The following is a 25,483-nucleotide window of genomic DNA, read 5'->3' as shown; positions in this document are numbered from 1 at the left end:
CAAACGACTTTGGCAGTCTGCATTGGGAACCACACGACGGGATCCACCCTCTCCTTTTCCCGAAGGGTCTCGAGGATACTACGTGCTGACCACTGCCTGACAGCCTTGTGGTCAAAGGTGTTTCCCTTCAAAAATTTCTCCACGAAGGACAGGTGGTACGGGACGGTCCAACTACTCGGAGCATTCCGTGGCAACGAGGCCAGGCCCATCCTTCGCGACACCAGGGACAAGTAGAACCTCAGTAAATAGTGACACTTGGTGTTTGCGTACTGAGGATCTACGCACAGCTTGATGCAGGCGCACACAAAGGCAGCCGTCAGGGCGAGGGTGGCGTTCGGTACGCCCTTTCCCCCATTTTCCAGGACTTGGTACATGGTGTCCCTGCGGACCCGGGCCAGCCTCGACCCCCAAAAGAAGTGGAAGATGGCCCGGGTAACTGCAGCGGCGCAGGTCCAGGGAATAGGCCAGGACTGCGCCACATACAACAGTACCGAAAGCCCCTCACACCTGACAACCAGGTTCTTACCCGCAATGGAGAGGGACCGGAGCGTCCACCTGCTCAGCTTCTGCTTCAGTTTGGTGATATGCTCCTCCCAAGTCTTAGTGCACGCCCCCGGCCCTGACGGTGAAGGGGATGAAGGAGCGGTCGTCCCAGTTCCCGAAGAACATGACCTCGCTCTTACCCCTATTGACTTTGGCACCCGAGGCCAGTTCAAACTGGCTGCAGATGTTCAACAACCTACTCACCGACCGACGATCGGTGCAGAAGATGGCGACGTCGTCCATGTACAGGGAGGTCCTGACCTGAAGGCCTCCGCTGCCTGGGATAGTCACGCCCTTCAGGCTCACATCCTTCCTGATAGATGCGGCGAAGGGCTCCACACAGCACACGAACAAGGCAGGAGGGAGCGGGCAGCCCTGCCTGACTCCAGATCTGACGGGAAAATTGTCCGATTCCCACCCGTTGATCGAGACTGCGCTAACGATGTTGCTGTAGAGCAGCCGGATCCAATTGTGGATGCCCTCCCCGAACCCCAATTTGGAGAGGACGTCCCTCATGTAAGCATTAGAGACCCTGTCGAAGGCCTTCTCCTGGTCCAGTCTGACAAGGCAGGTGTCCACCCGCCTGTCCTGCACGTAAGCGATCGTATCCCTGATGAGCGCGAGGCTCTCAGCGATCTTCCTGCCCGGCACAGCACAGGTTTGATCAGGGTGAATCACCGACTCCAGGACAGACCTGACCTGGTTGGCTATGACCTTGGCCAGGATTTTGTAGTCCACGTTCAATAGTGAAATGGGACGCCAATTCTTAACTTCTTCCCTCTCCCCCTTCCTCTTGTAAATGAGGGTGACGATGCCCTTCCTCATGGACTTGCACATTTCCCCTGCCCGAAGCGCACTATCGTACACCTCCAGCAGGTCCTGGCCGACCAGGTCCCACAGAGTGGAATACAGCTCGATCGGTAAGCCGTCGCTCCCGGGAGTCTTATTCCTCTCCAAGGACCTGAGGGCTCTGGTCAGCTCACCCAGGGATATCGGCCGGTCCAGCCACTCCCTCGTGCCGTCATCTAAGACCTCCGTGATAGACGACATGAACGACTCGGAGGCCGTGCTGTCCGTGGGCTTCGAGTCGTACAGTCCGGCATAGAAGGATCTGCTGATCCTCAAAATGTCGGGCCGAGACGACGTCACCGAGCCGTCATCCTCCTTCAGCCGGCTAAACACAGAGCTCTCTTTGTGCACCTTCTGAAAGAAGAAACGCGAGCACGTCTCGTCCTGTTCCACTGAGCGGACCCTGGACCGGAAGATTATCCTGGAGACCTCCGCGGCGAAGAGCGAGGCTTGCTGGCCCCTCACCTCGCGGAGGTCCTCCGTGACATCGACCCCCATCAACTGCAGAAGGAGCAGGTTCTGCATCCTTTTCTGGAGTCGCGACAGCTTTCCCCATCTCTCTCTCGCCTTCCGAACACCCTTGAGGACAAAGAACCTCTTGATGTTCTCCTTCACCGTTTCCCACCAGTCACCCGGAGACTCAAAGAGGGGTTTCACGGTTCTCCAACCGGCGTACTCCCTCTTAAGCTCCTCGACGTTCTCTGGGGTCAACAGAGTCGTGTTGAGCTTCCACGTCCCCTTGCCGGCCGGCTGGTCGTCCTGTAAGTGACAGTCGGCCAGCAGGATGCAGTGGTCAGAGAAGAACACCGGCTCGACGCCGGTGGACCTGACCGAGAACGCCCGTGACACAAACAGGTAGTCTATCCTTGAGCGAATAGGCCCGTCTGGCCGCGACCAGGTGTACCTCCGCTGCGCTCCGTCTGCAGGGGTGCTGAAGCAGCTTGGCGTCCTTCACTGTGCCCGTCAGGAATCTGTATGTGACGTCCAATTGACTCCCCCCACCCGCTGTCCCCACGCCGGCTCTTCCATCTGCATCGATGATGCAGTTGAAGTCTCCGCCTAGGATGACCGGCATGGATGTAGCCAGCAGGGGCAGAAGCAGCTGCAGGACGGCCAACCGCTCACTCCGTACCGCTGGGGCGTACACGTTGATCAGCCTCAGGGGAGTGTTCCTGTAGGTGACATCAGCCACTAGGAGGCGCCCCCACCACCTCTTGAACTTGAGAGATAGTGATGTTGTGCCCCCGCCGCAGAATAGCCAGGCCCTCCCCAAGTCCAAGGTCCAGGCCCTCCATCTGTCCCTTCATGCCCATTGCCCGGGCTAACTGCTGGACACTGTCTGGGCTCAGGAAACCATCCGTGCTGCCTTCCGTGTGGCATCCCCCCGTCGGGGGTACGGAGGCAGGTGAGTCCAGCTCTGGGTCAGGCTGGGGACGGGCTGTTTCCTCCTTCCCGCATGGAAGTTGTGGGGGGCCCTCCAGGGCCCCAGCGGCACGTGACTGGGTGCCGGAGGGAGCCTCAGGACACCTCCCGTCACCTGGAAGTGGGGTGCTGCTTTCCTTCTCCCTTGAGATCTTTAGCTTCTGCTTTGGGCGGGCCCTCTCCGAATCTCCCTCATCAGAGGAGCTCTTATAGCCCCCCTGTAGCTGCCTCTTCCCGCCTGATGGTTGTGGTTCCTGGGCCCGCTGACGCACCTTCCTCCTCGCTTTCCGGACCGTCATCCACTCCCCTGCGTCACCTGTCGCCGCCTCCATCGACTCTGGGTTGTCGGGAGGTGGGGGGGAGTGGGGCCTGGATGGGCACTTTGCTGGCCTCGGCCCCTTCCTGCAGGGATGGGCCCTCCTGCACGACCTGGTCCTCCTGCACATTAGTGGGGTCCTTGCAGGGCCCTGGTGCCTTCGTCTCCTCCGGGAGGGGCTGGCCCTGCATTGCCCCTGCCGTCGACCTGGGCGTAGGTGGTCCCCTGCAGTGGGCATGCCCTATAGAGGTGGCCCACTTCCCCGCAAAGGCTGCAGCTTTTCTCTTGTGGGCAATCCTTTGCAAGGTGTCCCTCCTCCCTGCAGTTCCTGCAGATGGTGGCTTTGCAGTCGGCCGCCACATGGCCTGACCTACCACAGGCATGGCAGACTTTAGGTTGCTCTGCATAGGTCAGGTAGCCCTTGCTCGCGCCGATCGCGAAGCTGGACGGTGGGTGTACGATGTTCCTGTCCGCGCCCATCCTCAGCGTCACCATGACCTGCCTCTTACTGGTCCAGATGCCAAAGGAGTCTATGATGTCAGTTAGGTCCCCTTCCACCTTCACGTACCTTCCAAGGAAGTTCAGGACATCAACTGCTGGCACATGCGGGTTGTACATGTGTACAGTCACTATACGGCTCCTCTGTGCTGGCATCATGAACAGCGGGACAGCGGTCAAAACAGAGAGGGGGCCCTCACCTCCTTTCTCCTTGAAAACCTCCAGGAAGCACTCGCAAAGCTTGGCACTCCTGAAGGTTACATCGTAAAAACCTCCTCCGGGGAAACCCTGCAGGCAGTAAATGTCCGCAGCAGCGAACCCACAACAGTCCAACAGGACCCTCTTCACGAAGAAGGTGCGGTCCACAGGTGCACCTTCATCCACCTTCTTCACGGAAACACGGATGGTGTTCCGGACCCCCTGACCTGGGGCACGAGCACTTGCCGCAGCCATCGTTGCAGGTTGGCTACTCCCCTGAACCAGCATTAGGCCAAAGCCAGCATTAAGATCCACCAGTTGCAATGGTGTACAGCCAACCCGACGTCTTCCTTCCACATCCAACACAGCGCTCTCCTCCTCTCGGTCCACAAGAGAGTGGGTCTTTATTTTGTTCCAGATGTAAGCTGGTTCACTGAGCTGGAAGGTTTGTTCCCAGACGTTTCGTCACCATTCTAGGTAACATCAACAGTGAGTCTCCGACGAAGCGCTGGTGTTATGTCCCGCTTTCTACTTATATGTTTAGGTTTCTTTGGGTTGGTGATGTCATTTCCTGCATTGGTGATGTCATTTCCTGTTCTTTTTCTCAGAGGATGGTAGATTGATTTCGAGCCAATGTGTTTATTGATGGAGTTCCGGTTGGAATGCCATGCTTCTAGGAATTCTCGTGTGTGTCTCTGTTTGGCTTGTCCTAGGATGGATGTGTTGTTCCAATCAAATTGGTGTCCTTCCTTATCTGTATGTAATGATACGAGTGATAGTGGGTCATGTCGTCTTGTGGCTAGTTGATGCTCATGTATCCTGGTGGCTAGCTTTCTGCCTGTTTGCCTCACCACCCACTTCACTTTCAATAACAAAACCTACAGACAAACCAACGGAACACCCATGGGATCTCTGATATCAGGGTTCTTAGCAGAGGCAGTAATGCAGAGACTCGAACTAACAGCTCTGCCAATCATCCAACCCAAACTTTGGGTCCGCTACGTGGATGACACCTTTGTCATCACTAAACCAAACAAATTAGAGGAAACCTTCAAGACCATCAATAATACCCTTACTGGCATAACATTCACAAAAGAGGAGGAAAACAACAACAAAATGCCATTCCTAGATGTCACAGTAGAGCGAACAGTCAATGGGGAACTTCAAACCAGCGTCTACAGGAAAACAAGACATACGGACCAAATACTGAACTACAGGAGCAACCATCCCAACACCCACAAACGAAGCTGCATTAGAACATTATTCCAATGAGCCACCACACACTGCAGCACAGAGGAACTACGAACAGCAGAAGAAAATCACCTATACAGCGCATTCAAAAAGAACGGGTACCCAATGAACACAGTCCACCGATTTCTCAGCAACAATCCCAAACAAACAGACAAAACGGGCTCAGAAACCATAACCACTCTCCCCTACATCAAAGACATTTCCGGAATGACTGCCAGACTACTCGGACCTCGGCATCAGGGTAGCCCACAAACCCACCAACACACTAAAACAGCAGCTAGTGAACTTAAAAAACCCTATACAGACAACAAATAAAACAAACGTCATCTACAAAATACCTTGCAAGAACTGTGGCAAACACTACATTGGACAAACTGGCAGAAAGCTAGGCACCAGGATACATGAACATCAACTAGCCACAAAACAACATGACCCACTATCACTCGTATCCTTACATACAGATAAGGAAGGACACCACTTTGATTGGGATAACAATTCCATCCTAGGACAAGCCAAACAGAGACACGAACGAAAATTCCTAGAAGCATGGCATTCCAACCGGAACTCTATCAACAAATACATTGGCTCGAAATCAATCTACCATCCTCTGAGAAAAAGAACAGGAAATGACATCACCAACGCAGGAAATGACATCACCAACCCAAGGAAACCTAAACATATAAGTAGAAAGCGGGACATAACACCAGTGCTTCATTGGAGGCTCGCTGATGATGTTACCTAGAATGGTGATGAAACGTCTGAAAACTAACCTTCCAGCTCAGCGAGCAAACTCACATCCAGAACCTCAACCTGAGCTACAAATCTTCTCAAAACTTGATAAACATGAGAAGACCATTCAGCCCACCAAGCTTGCTCTGCTATTCATTTAGATTATGTTAATTATTCACTACTGTCCCACTTCATTATCTTTCGGTGTCTTGATATCATTAAACTCCAGAAATCTATAGATTTGAAACTGCTCAATGATTGAGCTGCAACAGTCCTCTAGGACTACAGAATTCCAAAGATTTACCATGGTCTGAGTGAAGATGCTTTTCTTCACCTCAGTCTTAAATGTCCTACCCATTATGCTGAGATTATGTCTTGGGTTTTAGAGGCACCAGCAGGAGAAACAGTTTATGTACATTCATCCTGTCATGTAAGAATGTTGTAAATATTAATGAGGTCACACCACTTCCCCCCCCCCCCCGCCTTAATTGGAGTCATAAAGCTGTATAGCATGGAAACAGACCCTTCAGTCTAACTCCCCACGCAGACCAGATTCCTAAATTAATCCAGTTCCATTTTCCAGCATTTGTCCCAAATCCTACTCAACTCTTTATGGTCATGTATCCATTCAGGTACCTTTTAAATGTTGTAACTGTACCAGTTTTCACCACCTCTTTCGGCATCTTAATCATTAAATGGACCAGTCTCTGTGTGAAAAAGTTGCCCCTTAGCACCCTTTTAAGTCCTTCCCGCTCATTTTCAACAAATGCCCACTAGTTTTGGCCTCCTCTACCCGAGGGAAAAAAGACCTTATCTAGTTACCTCACCCGTGCCCTCATGATTTTATAAACCTCTATAAGGTCACCTCTCAGCTTCCAACACTCCAGGGAAAATAGTGCCAGTCTATTCAGCCTCTCCCTATATCTCAAACACTCCAACCCGAGCAACAGTTTTGTAAATCTTCAAAACTGGAGGGAATACAGTCCAGTGTCCCCAGTCTCTTTCATAAGGCAATCTCAGCATCACAAGGATTAATCTGTTGGACATTCATTGGACATCCTCTACAACAAGACTATCCCTCCTTAGATAAGGGAAGTAAAACTCTACACAGTGCTGCAGGTGAGGTCTCACCAAAGTCCCATACAACTGCAGCAAAACATTCTTAACTGAAGTGGTAGCTATTAATGTCTCCAAATACCCAATTTGGATACAGAATTGGCTGTCCCTTAGAAGACAGAGGGTGGCATTAGATGGAAAATACTCAGCTTGGAGCTCGATGACCAGTCGTGTTCCAAATGGGATGTTAACCCATTAACATCTCATTTAGAGAGACCAAGGTGAATCATACCTTGTGGGCCCGTCTGTCTCACGTCACCGACACTCGAATGATCACTTATTCAGTTTGCTATGTAAGACCTCTGTACATGTTGGAACCCTGCTCACAGCGCCAAATGTGAGGTTCATTCTTCAGAGACCGTCACGGACTTGATGCAAGAGCAAGACACTGACCTGGTTACAAAAACACAATCCTTTATTATTAAGCAAGTACAAGCTGCGGAGGATCGCTGTATGCAACTCGGCACGGAGTGCTGAGTATCGTGAGCGATTTTCCCTGAGCAGGGGGCAGTCCCCGCTTTTATACCCTTGGAATTGGCGGATACATAAAACAGTTACTACATCTGAAACATCATGAGTATGTGGTCACGCTGCTGTAACGAGAACAGGATACAGCTTTGAGCGTCACGAAGTGTATGATAACGACAGGATGCGATTTCAAGTGGTGACAACCGCCTGGCTTGATCAAAGGTCACTGACCTGGTCATTTCAGCAGAAACAGGGGTAGGCAGCAGTGTGGGTACAGCCATAAAGATTACAGAGCTTAAGGCTTTTTGTATTTACAGATGTTTCACACCCCAACATATGTTTCACATCCAATCCTATTCGGGCAGGAAGTTGAGACAGTGTTCACATACACCTGTCTGAGGAGAGGATGTTAACATCTCACAAAGGGATCCGTTCTGGGACCTCTGCTCTTTGTGATCTTTATAAATGACTTGGATGTGGAAGTGGAAGAGTGGGTTAGTAAGTTTCCCGATGACACTAAGGTTGGTGGGGTTGTGGATACTGTGGAGGTCTGTTGTAGGTTGCAACAGGACATTGACAGGATGCAGAACTGGGCAAAGAAGTGACAGATGGAATTCAACCTGGAAAAGTGTGAAGTGATTCATTTTGGAAGGTTGAATTTGAATGCAGATTACAGGGTTAACAGCAGGATTCTTGGCAGTGTGGAGGAACAGCGGGATCCACATCCACAGATCCCTCAAAGTTGCTACCCAAGTTGATAGGGTTGTTAAGTAGGTGTGTGGTGTGTTGGCTTTCATTGGCAGAGGAATTGAGTTTAAGAGTGACGAGGTTATGCTGCAGCTTTATAAAACCCTGGTTGGACCACACTTGGAATATTGTGTTCAGTTCTGGTCACCTCATTATAGGAAGAATATAGAAGCTTTACAATAGACAATAGACAATAGACAATAGGTGCTGGAGTAGGCCATTCGGTCCTTCGAGCCAGCACCACCATTCATTATGATCATGGCTGATCATCCACAATCAGTATCCTGTTCCTGCCTTATCCCCATAACCCTTGATTCCACTATCTTTAAGAGCTCTGTCTATCTCTTTCTTGAAAGCATCCAGAGAGTTGGCATCCACTGCCTCCTGGGGCAGAGCATTCCATATATCCACCACTCTCTGGGTGAAGAAGTTTTTCCTCAACTCTGTTCTAAATGGCCTACCCCTTATTTTTAAACTGTGTCCTCTGGTCCTGGACTCACCCATCAGCGGAAACATGCCTCCTGCCTCCACAGTGTCCAATCCCTTAATAATCTTATACATCTCAATCAGATCCCCTCTCATTCGTCTAAACTCTAGAGTATACAAGCCCAGTTGCTCCAATCTTTCAACATATGATAGTCTTGCCATTCCAGGAATTGATCACGTGAACCTACGCTGCACTCCCTCAATAGCAAGCATGTCCTTCCTCAAATTTGGAGACCAAAACTGCACACAATACTCCAGGTGAGGTCTCACCAGGGCCCTGTACAGCTGCAGAGGGACCTCTTTGCTCCTATACTCAATTCCTCTTGTGATGAAGGCCAGAATCCTATTAGCTTTCTTCACTACCTGCTGTATCTGCATGCTTGCTTTCATTGACTTATGTACAAGAACACTTAGATCTCGTTGTGCTTCCCCTTTACCTAACTTGACTCCATTTAGATAGTAATCTGCCTTCCTGTTCTTGCCACCAAAGTGTATAACCACACCATTTATCCACATTAAACTGCATCTGCCATGCATCCGTCCACTCACCCAGCCGGTCCAAGTCACCCTGTATTCTAATAACATCCTCCTCACATTTCACACTGCCACCCAGCTTTGTGTCATCAGCAAATTTGCTAATATTACTTCTAATGCCTTTGTCTATATCATTAATACATATCGTAAACAGCTGCAGTCCCAGCACCGAACCTTGTGGTACCCCACTGGTCACTGCCTGCCATTCCGAAAGGGACCCATTTATCACTACTCTTTGCTTCCTGTCAGCCAGCCAATTTTCAATCCAACTCAGTATTTTGCCCCCAATACCATGTGTCCTAATTTTGTTCACCAATCTCCTATGCGGGACTTTAATCAAAGGCTTTCTGAAAGTCCAGCTACACTACATCCACTGGCTCTCACTTATCCATCTTCATAGATACATCCTCAAAAAATTCCAGAAGATTAGTCAAACATGATTTCCCCTTCGTAAATCCATGCTGACTCTGACCTATTCTGTTACTGCTATCCAAATGATTCGTAATTTCATCTTTTATAATTGACTCCAGCATCTTTCCCACCACTGACGTCAGGCTAACCGGTCTGTAATTTCCTGTTTTCTCTCTCCCTCCTTTCTTGAAAAGTGGGACAACATTTTCCACCCTCCAATCCGCAGGAACTGATCCTGAATCTATAGAACCTTGGAAAATAATTACCAACGCGTCCACAATTTCTAGATCCACCTCCTGAAGTACCCTGGGATGCAGACCATCAGGTCCCGGGGACTTATCAGCTTTCAGACCTAACAGTCTATCCAACACCATTTCCTGCCTAATATAAATACCCTTCAGTTCGTCCATTACCCTCGGTCCTTCAGCCACGACTGCATCTGGGAGATTGCTTGTGTCTTCCCTAGTGAAGACAGATCCAAAGTACCTATTCAACTCATCTGCCATTTCCTTGTTCCCCATAATAAATTCACCCGTTTCTGACTTCAAGGGCCCAATTTTAGTCGTAACCATTTCTTTTCTTTTCACATACCTAAAAAAGCTTTTACTAACCTCCTTTATATTTTTGGCCAGTTTTCCTTCATAGCTCATTTTTTCTCCACGTATTGCCTTTTTAGTTATCCTCTGTTGCTCTTTAAAACTTTCCCAGTCCTCCGGCTTCCCGCTCATCTTTGCTACGTTATACTTCTTTTTTATCTTCATACAGTCCTTAACTTCCCTGGTCAGCCATGGCCGCCCCTGCCTCCCCTTAGGATCTTTCTTCCTCTTTGGAATGAACTGATCCTGCACCTTCTGCATTATATCCAGAAATACCTGCCATTGTTGTTCCACTGCCATCCCTGCTAGGGTATTGTACCACTGAGCTTTGGCCAGCTCCTCCCTCATAGCTCCATAGTTCCCTTTATTCAACTGCAATACTGACACTTCCGATTCTCCTTTCTCCCTCTCAAACTGCAGATTAAAACTTATCATATTATGGTCACTACCTCCTAATGGCTCCTTTACTTTGAGGTCCCTGATCAAATCCGGTTCATTGCACAACACCAGATCCAGAATTGTCTTCTCCCTGGTAGGCTCCAGTACAAGCTGTTCTAAGAATCCATCTCGGAGGCACTCTACAATCTCCCTTTCTTGGGGTCCAGTACCATCCTGATTCTCCCAGTCTACCCGCATGTTGAAATCTCCCATAACAACTGTCGTGATACCTTTGTGACAGGCCAATTTCAACTCTTGATTCAACCTGCACCCTAACTCTTGACTACTGTTTGGGGGCCTGTAGATAACTCCCATTAGGATCTTTCTACCCTTAGAATTTCTCAGCTCTATCCATACAGGCTCTACATCTCCTGACTCTATGTCCCCCCTCGCAAGGGACCGAATATCATTCCTCACCAACAGGGCTACCCCACCCCCTCTGCCCACCAGTCTGTCCTTTTGATAGCACGTATAGCCTTGAATATTAATTTCCCAGGCCCTGTCCACTTGATGCCACGTCTCAGTTATCCCCGCAACATCATACTTGCCAACTTTCAACTGAGCCTCAAGTTCATCCACCTTATTTCTTATGCTTCGTGCATTCATATATAATATTTTTAATTTGTTTCTCCCCTCACCCTTCCTATCGATCCCTATTTTACTTGGCCATATTGTACAATCCCTTCTTGAGTTTTCTGCTCTGTTGATTCTGTTGTCCTTCTTAACTTCTCTTATTCTCACTTTCCCTTTAACTTCATTCTTAAATTTCCAGTTTGGCCCCTCCCCCCCATTGCTTAGTTTAAACACACCTGTGTTGCAGTGGCAAACCTGCCTGCCAGAAAGCTGGTCCCCCAATTATTAAGATGCAAACCATCCCTCCTGTACAATTTATTCTTACCCCAAAACATACCCCAGTGATCCAAGAATTTAAATCCTTGCTTCCGACACCAGTCCCTCAGCCACACGTTCAGGTCCATTATCTCTCTGTTCCTGCCCTCTCCAGCCCGAGGAACTGGAAGCAAACCAGAGATAACCACCCTGGAAGTCCTGCTTTTCAGCCTTCTTCCGAGTTCTCTGAAATCCCGCTGTAGAATGCTCCTCCTTTTCTTCCTGACATCATTAGTGCCGACATGCACCACCACCTCTGGGTCTTCACCTTCACCCTCGAGCATTCTCTGCACTCTATCAGTGACGTCCTGGATCCTGGCACCAGGAAGGCAACACACCATCCTCAAATCTCGCCTGTTGCCGCAGAAACCCCTGTCAATCCCTCTCACAATGGAGTCGCCTATTACCACAGCTCTCCGTGATGTCTGACTTCTCGGCTCTGCCTCTACAGCAATTTTTGACTTGCAGACCTGTTCACCTCTTGGACTGGCAGTGTCGTCTGTCTCGGCAGTTTCCAAGACAGTCAGCCTGTTTACAATAGGTGCTTCCCCTGGGGTCACTTGTACTTCATTCATGTCTTCCTTTGTCATCGACATCCCCCTTCTCTCTTCAGGTATCCTTGGTGTAGTGGCCTTGCTGAAGGTCCTGTCCAGAAAATTCTCATTCTCTCGGATGAGCCTGAGGTCTTCTAGTTCTTTCTTCAGGGCTGCAACAGCCTCCTTCAGAAGCTGAATGTGTACACACTTACCGCAGCTATAGGAGCCAGAAACATCATCAGTGTCCCTGACCTCCCACATCATGCATGCAGCACACTGAATCAGCTTGGCAGTCATGTCTTCACCCTCTTCAACAGTGGCGTAATCTCCTCACTGAGCCTCTTCACCGAAAACTCGCACTTTACTCACCAGGCACTTCCCTCAGCCCTTGTGTGTTTGCAGTGAGTCTGTGGACTCTTAATTAGGTTAGAGGAGGAGGGTGGGAGGGAGGCCCTACCGTGTAGGACCTGGGGCTAAGAACACACCTACTTAAATAGCACTCCGCTGCAGAAAGGACCCGCTGGTTTCGAGGTAAGTACTTAAATAGCACTCACTTACCTTCCCAACTGCCTCTCTGCCCTGACCTCACGTCCGCCCGGCTTGCGCCGCTCTCCGCTGCAAAAAGGACTTTAGAGAGGGTACAGAGGTGATTGATCAGGATGCTGCCTGGACTGGAGGGCAATTTTTATGAGGAAAGGTAGAGGGAGCTAGGGCTTTTTTCATGGAGTGAAAAAGGATAAGAGATAGAGGTGTACAAGATGATGAAAGACATAGTAAATAGCCAGAGACTTTTTCCCCAGGGAGGAAATGACTATTACGAGGGGGCATAATTTAAAGTGTTTGGAGAAAGATATGGGGAGATGTCAGAGGTAGGTTCTTCACACAGAATGTAGTGGGTGTGTGGAATGCGCTGCCGGTGGTGGTAGTGGAGTCAGGTACATTAGGGACATATAAGTGACTCTTGGATAGGCATGTGTATGATAGTAAAATGTAGAGTATGCAGGGTAGTTTGATCTTAGAGTAGGATAAAAGTTCAGCACAACATTGTGTGCCAAAAGGCCTGTACAGTGCTGTACTGTTCTATGATCTTTGTTCATACACAGCCAAGTCTTATTTGAAACACGAATAAGTGAAAGTAGATTGGAGTTCCAATTTGTGAATGCCTCAATCCTGCTTCATCATAAATTAGAAAATTAGAGATCAGTCTTTCTTGGTTACCCAGCAGTGTTGTCTGCCCACTGTAGTGCTCCCAATCCTGGTTATTCCTTCCCTTTTATAAGTATACCTGTGGACTGCGATTGGCAAATAACTTATTTCAACTGCATAAGTCAATAGGCTGTTACCTTTTCTCACCTGTACAAAGACGACATCAATGTCTAAATGCCATTCCTATGAGTTCTTGGTGGTGGGCCGGATTTAAATACAAGTGGGGAAGCAATTTTTGGATGAGTGGGTGATAGAGCCAGTATGAACACCCTGCCAATTGCAACACTTTAAAGTTCCAGTGATTTTAAACTCTCAGGGTTTGTTTATATCTCATCAGACAGCTGTCCTTCTGAAACAGTGAAGCTGACAGCTGGCTAGAGTCATCAAAAATTGGACAATGATGGGCCCAGTCATCAGCATTTAGGTAAGTCATGGACAACAAAATGTGAGGCTGGATGAACACAGCAGGCCAAGCAGCATCTCAGGAGAGCTCCTGAGATGCTGCTTGGCCTGCTGTGTTCATCCAGCCTCACATTTTGTTGTCTTGGATTCTCCAGCATCTGCAGTTCCCATTATCTCTTTAGGTAAGTCATGGAGGTTTGGCAGAGATGTGGGTTTTCCCTCCATCAGGATGTACAGCCTGATGCAATAATGCTTTTGTTATCTCTCATAACATACGGAACTAGATTTAGATGGCTGGGTTTTGAAGGATTCAATAGATGTTTATTACAACTGATTTATATATACAGACATTACATTCACAAACATAGCAGTATCTGGATTAATGTTAAACTTTAGATGACAGCTCAGGAGCACACTTCTTTTAGCATGTCATGCTTCAAGTGGTGCTTGGTAAGATGGCAGTTGGGACCTTATAGCCTCAGGTCACAAGCTTTGATAAAGTGGTTATATCATTAGAATGGCTTTTAAAGGAATATGAAAAGTATGACATAACACGAGAGGCAGCTTCAGGATTGGACTAACTTTCTGAATGGGCTCATAAGGTCATTCCTCATCTTGCCATATCCCAAAATGTACTTTAAAGATACATTTTAGGCTTCATCTCTTCCCCAACTCTCCATGGTAACAACGTTATTGAAGTCCTTATGACATCAAAAGACTTTGATTTTCAGTTTCTAATAAGAGGCCCGTCTGAATCAGGCAAACGCAATAGCCACCCAAGAAGGAATCCCGATTATAAGGTGAGGACCGGTGGGAATTGTGTGGAAACAGAACTGCAAGTGTTCAGACATGAGTATAACTGTGTGAACAGGCTGTTCCCAGAGGGTGGAGTACATAACACTATCCCCATTACCTCTGAACCTCAGTCAGTAATTAGACACAATGTCCACTGATAAGAAGCTATCTGTAACAATGTATCAAAACAGTGCAATGCAAGAGTGCAACTTAGATGATCAAACAGGAAGAATTAAGATATATTTATCATCTGCCAATTATGATTTCTATTTAAAGTTACATTCATTCATTCTGAGGTGTAGAGAAGTGCAGGCAACCAGGCACCACTGAGGATTCTGCTAATGCCTCACTCAAATTCCTGCAAATGTGACTCTGCCTTAACCTGTCTTCCAGTTATTCTCTCCTTGTGTAACACCTGCGCTCTATTGACATTGGACCTTCCCTTGCCAGGAATTGTGAGTGTCAATGAATTATATCCTTGTTAGTTGTGCTGGGGAATAGCAAGTTGATGTGCCAGATTACTGGATTGACAAATAGCTGCAACTTAAACACGTATGACAAGCTGCTTAGTGATACTGTGAAGAAAATGCATTGAAAATTAATCTGAACCAGCTTCAGTGCATAGATTTTAAACAAAAATGTCAACAAATATCATAATTCATTCTGGAAAAAGTCACAAGATACAGAAATAGATTGTAAGACATATTCAGTGAAACTACTTTCTTGAAGCAGAGACTTGTTACATGACAATTAGAGGCAGGGCTACAACACCACAGGCCCAGCCAACGTTCACATCTAGTGGGCTATCTACCAGGAAGACAGCTTCATTGTGGTTGCCCCCCTGTTTGTCAGACTGCAGTAACGATTTGTCTATTCCAAATAGAAATGTTGCTCTGGGCAGTGGAATCATATGGTGATTTAATTGGTAAATTATTAAAAACAGAGATAAATAGAAACCCTCCAATTTTATTGAGAGGAAGTTTGGGTCCTGCAATGCCATAAAAATAAAACGTTGAAAACAGCTTTAGCGTGAAAATCTTTTCAAGCATTGTTCCTCTCTTTCATATCTGCTGTCCGTCCTCAAAAAAAACAACTCGGGACCTGCCGATCCTTGCGAGCTCCCCTCTCCAACTTCACTTCCCTTTCCAAATCCATTCCCAACTCTCCTAGAATTCAATGTTTAAATCTCTTCAATCAGATTTCTGCCTGCCACAGTGAAATGGTTCTAATCAAAGTGACAAATGACACCATACGACTGGGGCAAAGTGAATAAAGGAACAGCGGATGCTGTGAAGCAGGAACCAAAACAGAAATTGCCACAACAGCTCAGCAGGCCTGGCAGCACCTGTGCAGAAAAAACCAGCGTTAACGTTTCGGGTCTGGTGACCCTTCCTCAGAACTGGCAAAGTCAGTTGGGATAAAGGGAAGCTTGCCTTGTCTGGTCTGCGGCCTTTGACACAATTAACCACATCATTCTCCTTTCTACGATGATCCAGGTGCATGGGACTGCACTTATCTGCTCGCTTTGGTTCTCTCCTATTTCTCAATCTACTACATACTGCTCTTTTTAACATCATTCAAAGGCACAGCATTTTTTTTTGTGCATGTATGTATATATATAAAATATATGCTTATTACATCCAGCTCTACTTCACCATCAACACCCTCAATCTTTCCACATTTTGGTAAATTATCAGGTTAACTATCTGACATTTAGTGCAAGAAATGATAGGTTGGCCAGGGACACCCACATCCCACGAATGAATAAAAAAAGCCACAGGAAGAGTTCTTATATTGTAAAATTTTAAAAATTATAATATGGCTTATCAAATTCAACACACATGGCCCGCATATAATCTTTTCCCTTCATGTATCTTAATCCAATCCCAAATTTGATGGCCTAGTGGTATTATTGCCAGACTGTTAATGCAGAGAACCACCAGGTAATATTCTGGGGACCTGGGTTCAAATCCTGCCCCAGAAAATGGTAGAATTTGAATTCAATAAACATCTGGAGTCAAGAATCTAACAATGACCATGAATTCATTATCAATTGCTGGAAAAACCCATCTGGTTCACTAATGTCCTTTCGGGAAAGAAACTGTCAGCCTTACCTGGACTGGCCTAAATTTGACTCCAGACCCCCAACAATGTGGTTGGCTCATAACTGCCCTCGGGGCAAATAGGGATGGGCAATAAATGTTGGCCTGGCCAGCAACGTCCTCATCCCATGGATAAACAAAAATAATTTTTTTTTATCTCATTGTGAATGTTTCCATTTGTTACATCTTTGTGACTTCATTCGTGTATTTGCATGTTGCTTGTGAGTTTCTACTGGTCAGTTTCCTCACATAGGTTCCTCAGACCAAGCAAAGAAAAAAACAGTTATTCCAGAATTGAAACCCCGGTTCCACATTGAAAGGATAAATGCTTCAGTTCTCTGCCCCTGCAAGTCCCACTGAAATGATTTTAAAAGGCACAATGGATTTTATTAGTGGAAATAAATTCATCCCCTATTGATTCAGAAATAGAAGGAACTGCAGATGCTGGAGAATCTGAGCTAACAAGGTGTAAAGCTGGATGAACATAGCAGGTCAAACAGCATCAGAGGAGCAGGAAAGCTGACGTTTCAGACCCAGATCCTCCTTCAGAAATGGGGGAGGTGAAGGAGGTTCTGAAATAAATAGGGAGGGGGGGAGGAGGATAGAAGATGAATAGAGGAGAAGATGGGTGGAGAGGAGACAGACAGGTCAAAGAGGTGGGGATGGAGCCAGTAAAAGTGAGTGTAGGTGGGGAGTTAGACAGGATATAAGTCAGTCCAGGGAGGGCGGACAGGTCAAGTGAGCAGGATGAGGTTAGTAGGTAGGATATGGAGGTGGGGCTTGAGGTGGGAGGAGGGGATAGGTGGGAGGAGTTATGGAGGCCGTTTTGAGCTGGGCTGGTTTTGGGATGCGGTAAGGGAAGGGGAGGGGAGATGGGTACCTGCATGGGCCCAAGCTATGCCTACCTTTTTGTAGGTTGTGTGGAACAATCCCTCTTCCGTAGCTACTGTGGCACTAAACCCCAATTCTTCCTCCGTTACATTGATGACTGTATCGCCCCCACCTCATGCTCCCACGAGGAGCTTGAATAGTTCATCCACTTCGCCAACACCTTCCACCCGAGCCTTAAGTTGACCTGGGCCATCTCAAATACCTCTCTCCCCTTCCTGGACCTCTCTGTCTCCATCTCTGGCAACCACCTAGAAACTGATATCCATTTCAAGCCCACCAACTCCCACAGCTACTGAGAATACACCTCCTTCCTTCCACCCACTTTCCTGCGAAAATGCCATCCTCTATTCCCCAGTCCTTCGCCTCCACTGCATCTGCTCCCAGGATGAGGCATTCAACTCCCATACATCTCAGATGTCCTCGTTTTTCAAGGACTGCAACTCCCCCCCACCGCAGTGGTCGAGAATGCCCTCAACTGTGTCTCCCGCATTTCCCACAACTCATCCCTCACACCCCATCCCCGCAACAACAACTAAACCAGAATCCCCCTCATCTTCACGTAGCACCTCACCCAGCTCCGGATCCAAAGAATCATCCTCTGACATTTCCACCACCTGCAATCTGACCCCGCCACCAAAGACATTTTCCCCTCCCCACCTTATCTGCTTTCTGGAGGGTTCACTCTCTCCGTGACTCCCTTGTCCGCTCCACACTCCCCTCCAACCCTACCTCACCCAGCACTTTTCCTTGCAACCGCAGGAAGTGCTACACCTGCCCCTACACCTCACCCCTCACCCCATTCCAGGCCCCAAGAAGACTTTCCACATCAAGCAGATGTTCACCTGCACATCTGCTAATGTAGTATACTGCATCCGTTGTTCCTGTTGTGGCCTCCTCTACATCAGGGAAACCAAGCGGAGGCTTGGGGACCACTTCACAGAACACCTACGCTCGGTTCGCGCTAAACAACTGCATCTCCCAGTCGTGAACCATTTCAACTCCCCCTCCCATTTCACAGACGACATGTCCATCCTGGGCGTCCTGCAGTGCCACAATGATGCTACCCAAAGGTTGCAGGAACAGCAACTCATATTCCGCTTGGGAGCCCTGCAGCCCAATGGTATCAATGTGGACTTCACAAGCTTCAAAATCTCCCCTCCCCCTACCGCATCCCAAAACTAGCCCCACTCGTCCCTCCTCCCTAACCTGTTCTTCCTCTGACCCATCCCCTCCTCCCACCTCAAGCCCCACCCCATCTCCTACTTACTAACCTCATCCCACCCCCTTGACCTTTCCGTCCTCCCTGCACTGATCTATCCCCTCCCTACCTCCCCACCTATACTCACCTTTACTAGCTCCATCCCCGCTTCTTTGATCGGTCTGTCTCCAATCCACCTATCTTCTCCTCTATCCATCTTCTATCCACCTCCTCCTTTCTCCCTATTTATTTCAGAACCCCCATCCCCTTCCCCATTTCTGAAGAAGGGTCTTGGCGCGAAACATCAGCTTTTCTGCTCCTTTGACGCTGCTTGGCCTGCTGTGTTCATCTAGCTCTACACCGTGTTAGCTCATCTCCTGTTGATTTCAATATTAATCAGCTGTCAGCATGCAATCTGGCAGGGAGGAACTATAGAAGGCTGTTCTTAAACATGTTCATAAATCAACTGACTGGTTAGCCAAGATAATAAAGTGTGAAGCTGGATGAACACAGCAGGCCAAGCAGCATCTCAGGAGCACAAAAGCTGACGTTTCGGGCCTAGACCCTTCATCAGAGAGGGGGATGGGGTGAGGGCAGTGATGGGGTGATGCAGTGGGGGCAGGGGAAGAGCTGGGCTGGTTGTGTGGTGCAGTGGGGGGAGGGGACGAACTGGGCTGGTTTGGGGATGTGGTGGGGGAAGGGGAGATTTGGAAGCTGGTGAAGTGGTGTACCACACTTCCCCTCCCCCCACTGCATCCCAAAACCAGCCCAGCCTGTCTCTGCCTCCCTAACCTGTTCTTCCCCTCACCCATCCCTTCCTCCCACCCCAAGCCGCACCTCCATTTCCTACCTACTAACCTCATCCCACCTCCTTGACCTATCCGTCTTCCCTGGACTGACCTATCCCCTCCCTACCTCCCCACCTATACTCTCCTCTCCACCTATCTTCTTTTCTCTCCATCTTCGGGCCGCCTCCCCCTCTCTCCCTATTTATTCCAGAACCCTCACCCCATCCCCCTCTCTGATGAAGGGTCTAGGCCCGAAACGTCAGCTTTTGTGCTCCTGAGATGCTGCTTTGCCTGTTGTGTTCATCCAGCTTCACACTTTATTATCTTGGATTCTCCAGCATCTGCAGTTCCCATTATCTGACTGGTTAGCCAGTACGTTTTCGTCATTTCTTTTGACTAAATTGAATCACTTCCATCCAACGTTCAGAAATGAAGCAGCACGAGTTCTGGAACCAAGAGGTTATGCTACAGTTGTACAAAACTCTGGTGCGGCCGCACTTGGAGTATTGCGTACAGTTCGGGTCACCGCATTATAAGAAGGATGTGGAAGCTTTGGAAAGGGTGCAGAGGAGATTTACTAGGATGTTGCCTGGTATGGAGGGAAGGTCTTATGAGGAAAGGCTGAGGGACTTGAGGCTTTTCATTAGAGAGAAGGTTGAGATTTGACTTAATTGTGACATATAAAATAATTAGAGGGTTAGATAGGGTGGATAGGGAGAGCCTTTTTCCCAGGATGGTGACGGCGAGCACGTGGGGGCATAGCTTTAAATTGAGGGGTGAAAGATATAGGACAGATGTCAGAGGTAGTTTCTTGACTCAAAGAGTAATAAGGGAATGGAACGCTTTGCCTGCAACGGTAGTAGATTCGGTAACTTTAAGTACATTTAAGTCGTCATTGAACAAGCATATGGACGTATGTGGAATAGTGTAGGTTAGATGGGTTTCAGATTGGTATGACAGGTCAGCACAACATCGAGGGCCGAAGGGCCTGTACTGTGCTGTAATGTTCTATGTTCTATGTTCTAAAAGGAAAACTCAAGAGTAAAAAAATCATAGATCATTACAGAATATAAATTATATGACCAGAAAAACAGAGAATGCTGGAGAAATTCAGCAGGACTGACAGCATCAGTTTTGCTCTCCGCAAATGCTGCCAGACCTGTTGAGTTATTCCAGCATGTTTTGTTTCTATTTCACATTTACAGCATCTACAATACTTGCTTGTCTGTTTCCTTAAAGCACACAAGCAGCTAAATCTTAGCCTATCATTTTGTGATTGTGCCACAAGACATTGTCAAACAAAAGCAAAATACTGCAAGTGTTGTAAATCTGAAATAAGACCAAAAAATGCTGGAGAATGTCTGCTAATCATAGAGTCAATGATTATCCAGGTCAATGAGCTTTGATTAGAAAGGAAAACTGGTGAAATGTCATTGACCTGGAACCTTAACTCTGTTTCTCTCCACAGATGCTGCATGAATAACTGAGTATTTCAAGCTTTTAATTTGGTCTTACAAAGGAAGTGGAAATGATCTAAAGGAGGTACATGCATTAACCATAGTGCATAAATACTAGTTACAAACCCAAATGAGATATTGTAATGTTTCCATGACTTTTTGGTTTTACAAACAGAATAAATATAGTGAAGCACAATAGCTTCAGTCTCAATGTTCAATACCTTTGTGTCTAGCCTTTTAGTTCAGTTTTTCCTTCTGTTTTACTGACAACCCCACAACTTTCAGGCAAGAAAGCTAGCATTAATTAAGACAGTGCCAGCTGTAATTTTCCTGGGAAGTAAATTTCTGCACAACTAAAGGTTACAGAGACCTTTTCACTGTCAAAATTTACTACAGCCTGTGAATGTTAATGTTTCTAATGAAGACATGCTCTCTGTCCCTGAACTTAAAAGTACCCTGTGAACAAGGAAATGTGGAAAAACTTAATTTGATGAATGTAGCTCTAGATTGCACATTAATTCAGGGTTAAGTTTCCTTCTATGTATTTTAATTACAGTGTTGATACAATCTCTTGTTTTCCAAACAAGGAGTTGTACTGTAAATTAGCAATTTTACAACAGTCACAGACTTTCAATAAATAAAACATTACATCGAAGAACATGAAGGGACAAACATAGTGATAGGGCAGCAAACACCAACAGCCACTTTTTTTTAAACAATAAGTAATTGTGTATGCACAAACAGTAGAGTTGCGTTAGCTGTTATACTTCATATTACAGTTCCGAATTTTAAAGAAACAAACTACACCACCTCCAATCAGTAAACAGTCCTTTGCTGAGGAATTTGATTTTCATTATCTCTAGTACCCCATGGTTAACATTTTAGAAGAAACACCACAACCTCCTTATTTCCCGATCCAAAACCAAACCCTCCCTTTACTTCATTCGATTGCTTCCATAACAAGGCAGGTATTAAACATAATGTAATTGATGTAGAATTTCAGGAAGTAATGTCATTGGTGATTAAACTGTTTAAAACATGGATCGGATTCTCTCATGAAGTACATAGATAATAAAAATTGCACACAGAATATTTATTAAACAACCAGATGATCAATTGCAGAAATTTATATGATTATGATGCAAAAAGAATAATTTTACTGGTCGCACAAGTTTTAAATGCAAATTTTGGAATATATTATTCCACCAATATTCCATTAAATCTGAAGCTGACCCACATCTGCTGTCCACAAATATTCAATGTTATATTTTTTCAATGGATTGCAGTTCATATGATTCCTCGTGATTTCTTAATTAATATCCTAAATGCCTGTCTGTCAGAACAACACATATTATATGCGAAGCAGGAAGATTACAGCTCTGAACAGGGACATAAAGGTCTGTGACAATCATTTATTGATAAAATATGGCCTGTGATGTATAAACGCATGAACCACCTTCATTATTTTGCTTGTGAATATGCCAAAAATCATTTACAGCAAAGGAATGGCTGATGATTTTTGGCCCTTTTTTATATGGACTAGCTTTTTATTGGTAAGGCAATGCAGTAAGCATGCTAGAAAAACAAGCAGGTGATCAGGGAAGGCACACAGCAACTGATAGGACATGAATTGTTAGGGGGACATCATATGCAATGAGATATCAAGCAGGCATCAGTGAAGACAGATGAAGAATGTGAAGACGATCCCATGGTCTAATTTAATTATAAACAGCAATCCTTTACAGTTACTTTTTGTCATATTATTGTAACTTCTAATGATTTGAGTCCTATTTGTTACTGTTTTTGTACTCATAGAGTACGTCAATATTTCTCACATTCAAACAGTGTATTAGCTGCACTTGTCCTAGTGCTGGATATGGATAAATGTTCCTCTTAATTTTTATGGTGGTTTGGAGGGGACAGTGAAGGTCAGGGAAGAGGGGGATGGTGCTTGGCAGAAATTCCTTTCTTTTACATCATCTACTTTCCGGGATATTCTTTTGTCAAAACATCATTCAATGTATTTGTTGTTTTCTATTTCTATGAGTGTTACCAGCAGTGTACCACAGGGATCAATGCTGGACCCTTGCTGTATTTTAAAGTACATTAATGACTTGGATATGAATGTAGAAAGTGTAATTAGTAAGTTTGCAGATGACATGAAAATTGGAGGTATGGTTGATAGTGAGGGGGATGGTCTCAGGCTACTGTCTGATATTGATCAGCTGGTAAATTGTACCAAGCAATGACAGATCAAACTTAATCCTGATAAGTGTGAGGTAATGCATTCTGGGAGGTCTAATAAGGGAAGGATATACGCATTGAATTATGAATTCCTAGGGAGTACCCAGGAACACAGGGACCTTGGTGTACAAGTCCATAGATCCCTGAAAGTGTCAGCACAGATAGATAAGGTGGTGATTAAGGCATACTGTCTGCTTGCCTTCATTAGCTGTGCCATGGAATACAGGAGCAGCGAAGTCTTGTTGCAACTTCACAGAGCATTGGTCAGGCTACGGATGGAATACTATGTGCAGTTCTGGTCCCGACACTATTGGAAGGACATGATTGGACTAGAGAGGGTGCAAAGAAGATTCACCAGGATGTTGTCTGGTTTAGAAAATCTCAGTTATGTGGAATGGCTGTGTTTGTTTTCCATGGAGCAAAGGAGACTGGGGATGGGGAGAGGTGATCTGATTGAGTAGGTTGTGAGAATCTTTTCCCCATCGCAGATGTGTCTAAGACCAGAGGACATAAGTTTAAAGTGAGGAGTAATTGGTTTCGGGAGGATCTGAGGTAAGCTTTTCAACCAGAGGGTGATAGAAACATGGAACATGCTGCCTGAAAGAGTGTGGACGCAGATTGCTCTTACAACATTTCAGAAGCATTTAGACAAGCACTTCAAATGTCAAGGCACAGGAGGCTATGGACCAAGTGCAGGTTAATGTGATTAATGTAGTTTGGTGTTTGTTACTCAGCATAGGCATGGTGGGCCGAAGGACCTGTTTTTATTCAGAATGATTCTGTGAGTCTATTTGTATGCCCTTTTCAGCAAATCACAGGCAAATGAGTTATGGTTGATGGTCACAATTTATTGGTCATGGTTTTCATGCACCATCATTATTCTATTAAAAACAAAAGACCTGCGGATGCTGTAAATCAGGAACAAAAACAGATGTTGCTGGAAAAGCTCAGCAGGTCCAGCAGCATCCAGGAAGAAAAACATCAGAGTTAACGTTTCGGATCTGGTGACCCTTCCTCAGACACGGTACCGAAGAAAGTGTCACTGGACCCAAAATGTTAACTCTGATAGTTTCTTCGCAGATACTTACAGACCTGCTGAGTTTTTCCAGTAACTTCTGTTTCTGTACCAACATTATTTCAACTTTGTATACTCACCTTGAAATGGTTCATACTTAATTGGGAGCTTTTCAGTTAAAATAAATCCTGGGAAAAGCCAGTGGAAACAGGTTTCAGAACTCACCTGAACCACTCCAATACTGTTAACCACTTTGTGGAGGTTTCCAATGTTAGGGGCACTAAGTAAATTTAAGTTGTTGGCATTGTATCTGGGTAAAATGTTATGCCACAACAAATACTGGAGGTAGGGGATGGAGGGTATTTCAGTCCTAGTGTAAAAATAGCCATTAAATGAGTGAGGTCCTGACAAGTATCCTGTCTGAAAGTCCAGATTTCACATATTTATCTGCATTGTTAATTGCCTTAGTTCGAACTTGCCTGGATGTTCTAGACCAGGAACATACAGATGTAGCCTGATCTGGTCGGCTCACAATGATGGATAGCACAGGGGCCAAAGGGGAAGGTGCACAGATTGCCAGATGTGGCTTTCGGAGATCCGGGTCGAGAAGATCCAGAGGTAGAGGGCGGCCTTGTACCTGCAATGGGTAAGCAGGTCTCCCTGCCATTCTGTCCTGCCAGTCCTTTCGTCCCACGACTGCTCTGCCTAACTCTCTTTACTGCCTCCATTCCTCATCTAGACCAAGGAAGAGCATGAGACAGGCTCTCATAGGCATTGAGATTCTCTAAGTTGTTCAATAACATGGAGTAGCTTGAAGTTCTCCGAGTATTCCTGGAATAAATGTTGCTCGATGGTCGGAATGCAGAAATGTCTCCTTAATGTCTTTCAGAGGCTTGCTCCACAGCTTCAGCAGCAATGACCTTGAGATGAACCAATAAGAATCCAGTTGTGCTACACTTGAAATTGACATCAATATGTTAGTCCCAGACAGGTGGTCACTATTTGGAGAGGCTGTTAGTTGAAACACTAGCCACCAGTGTTGTGAAGACTCTGTAATGTGTCTAGCAGGCATTTTAAGTGGCAAACATCTGTGAAACAAACCCTTGGGCAGACATTCCTAATGCTGGCTTTAGGCCCTCTATCATGTGGTGCTATATGCTAAATATGGGCTAAATTAGTCTTCCAATTTAAGACCCTATATTGGCCACCTCATTTCCTCCTTAACACCTGAAATATTCAGCACAAATTGCTCTAGCATGTCCTGCAGTGTTAGGCTTGCCACTGGTGACATGGCAACATTCTCAGACCCCAATTAAATCATTACACTTTGCTCAGCACATAAATGCAGTAAAATATCCT

Source organism: Stegostoma tigrinum, chromosome 16 (assembly GCF_030684315.1).
Source record: "Stegostoma tigrinum isolate sSteTig4 chromosome 16, sSteTig4.hap1, whole genome shotgun sequence".
NCBI lineage: Eukaryota > Metazoa > Chordata > Chondrichthyes > Orectolobiformes > Stegostomatidae > Stegostoma > Stegostoma tigrinum.
The sequence above is the reverse complement of the archived record's forward strand: the minus strand, read 5'-3'. Positions refer to the sequence as shown.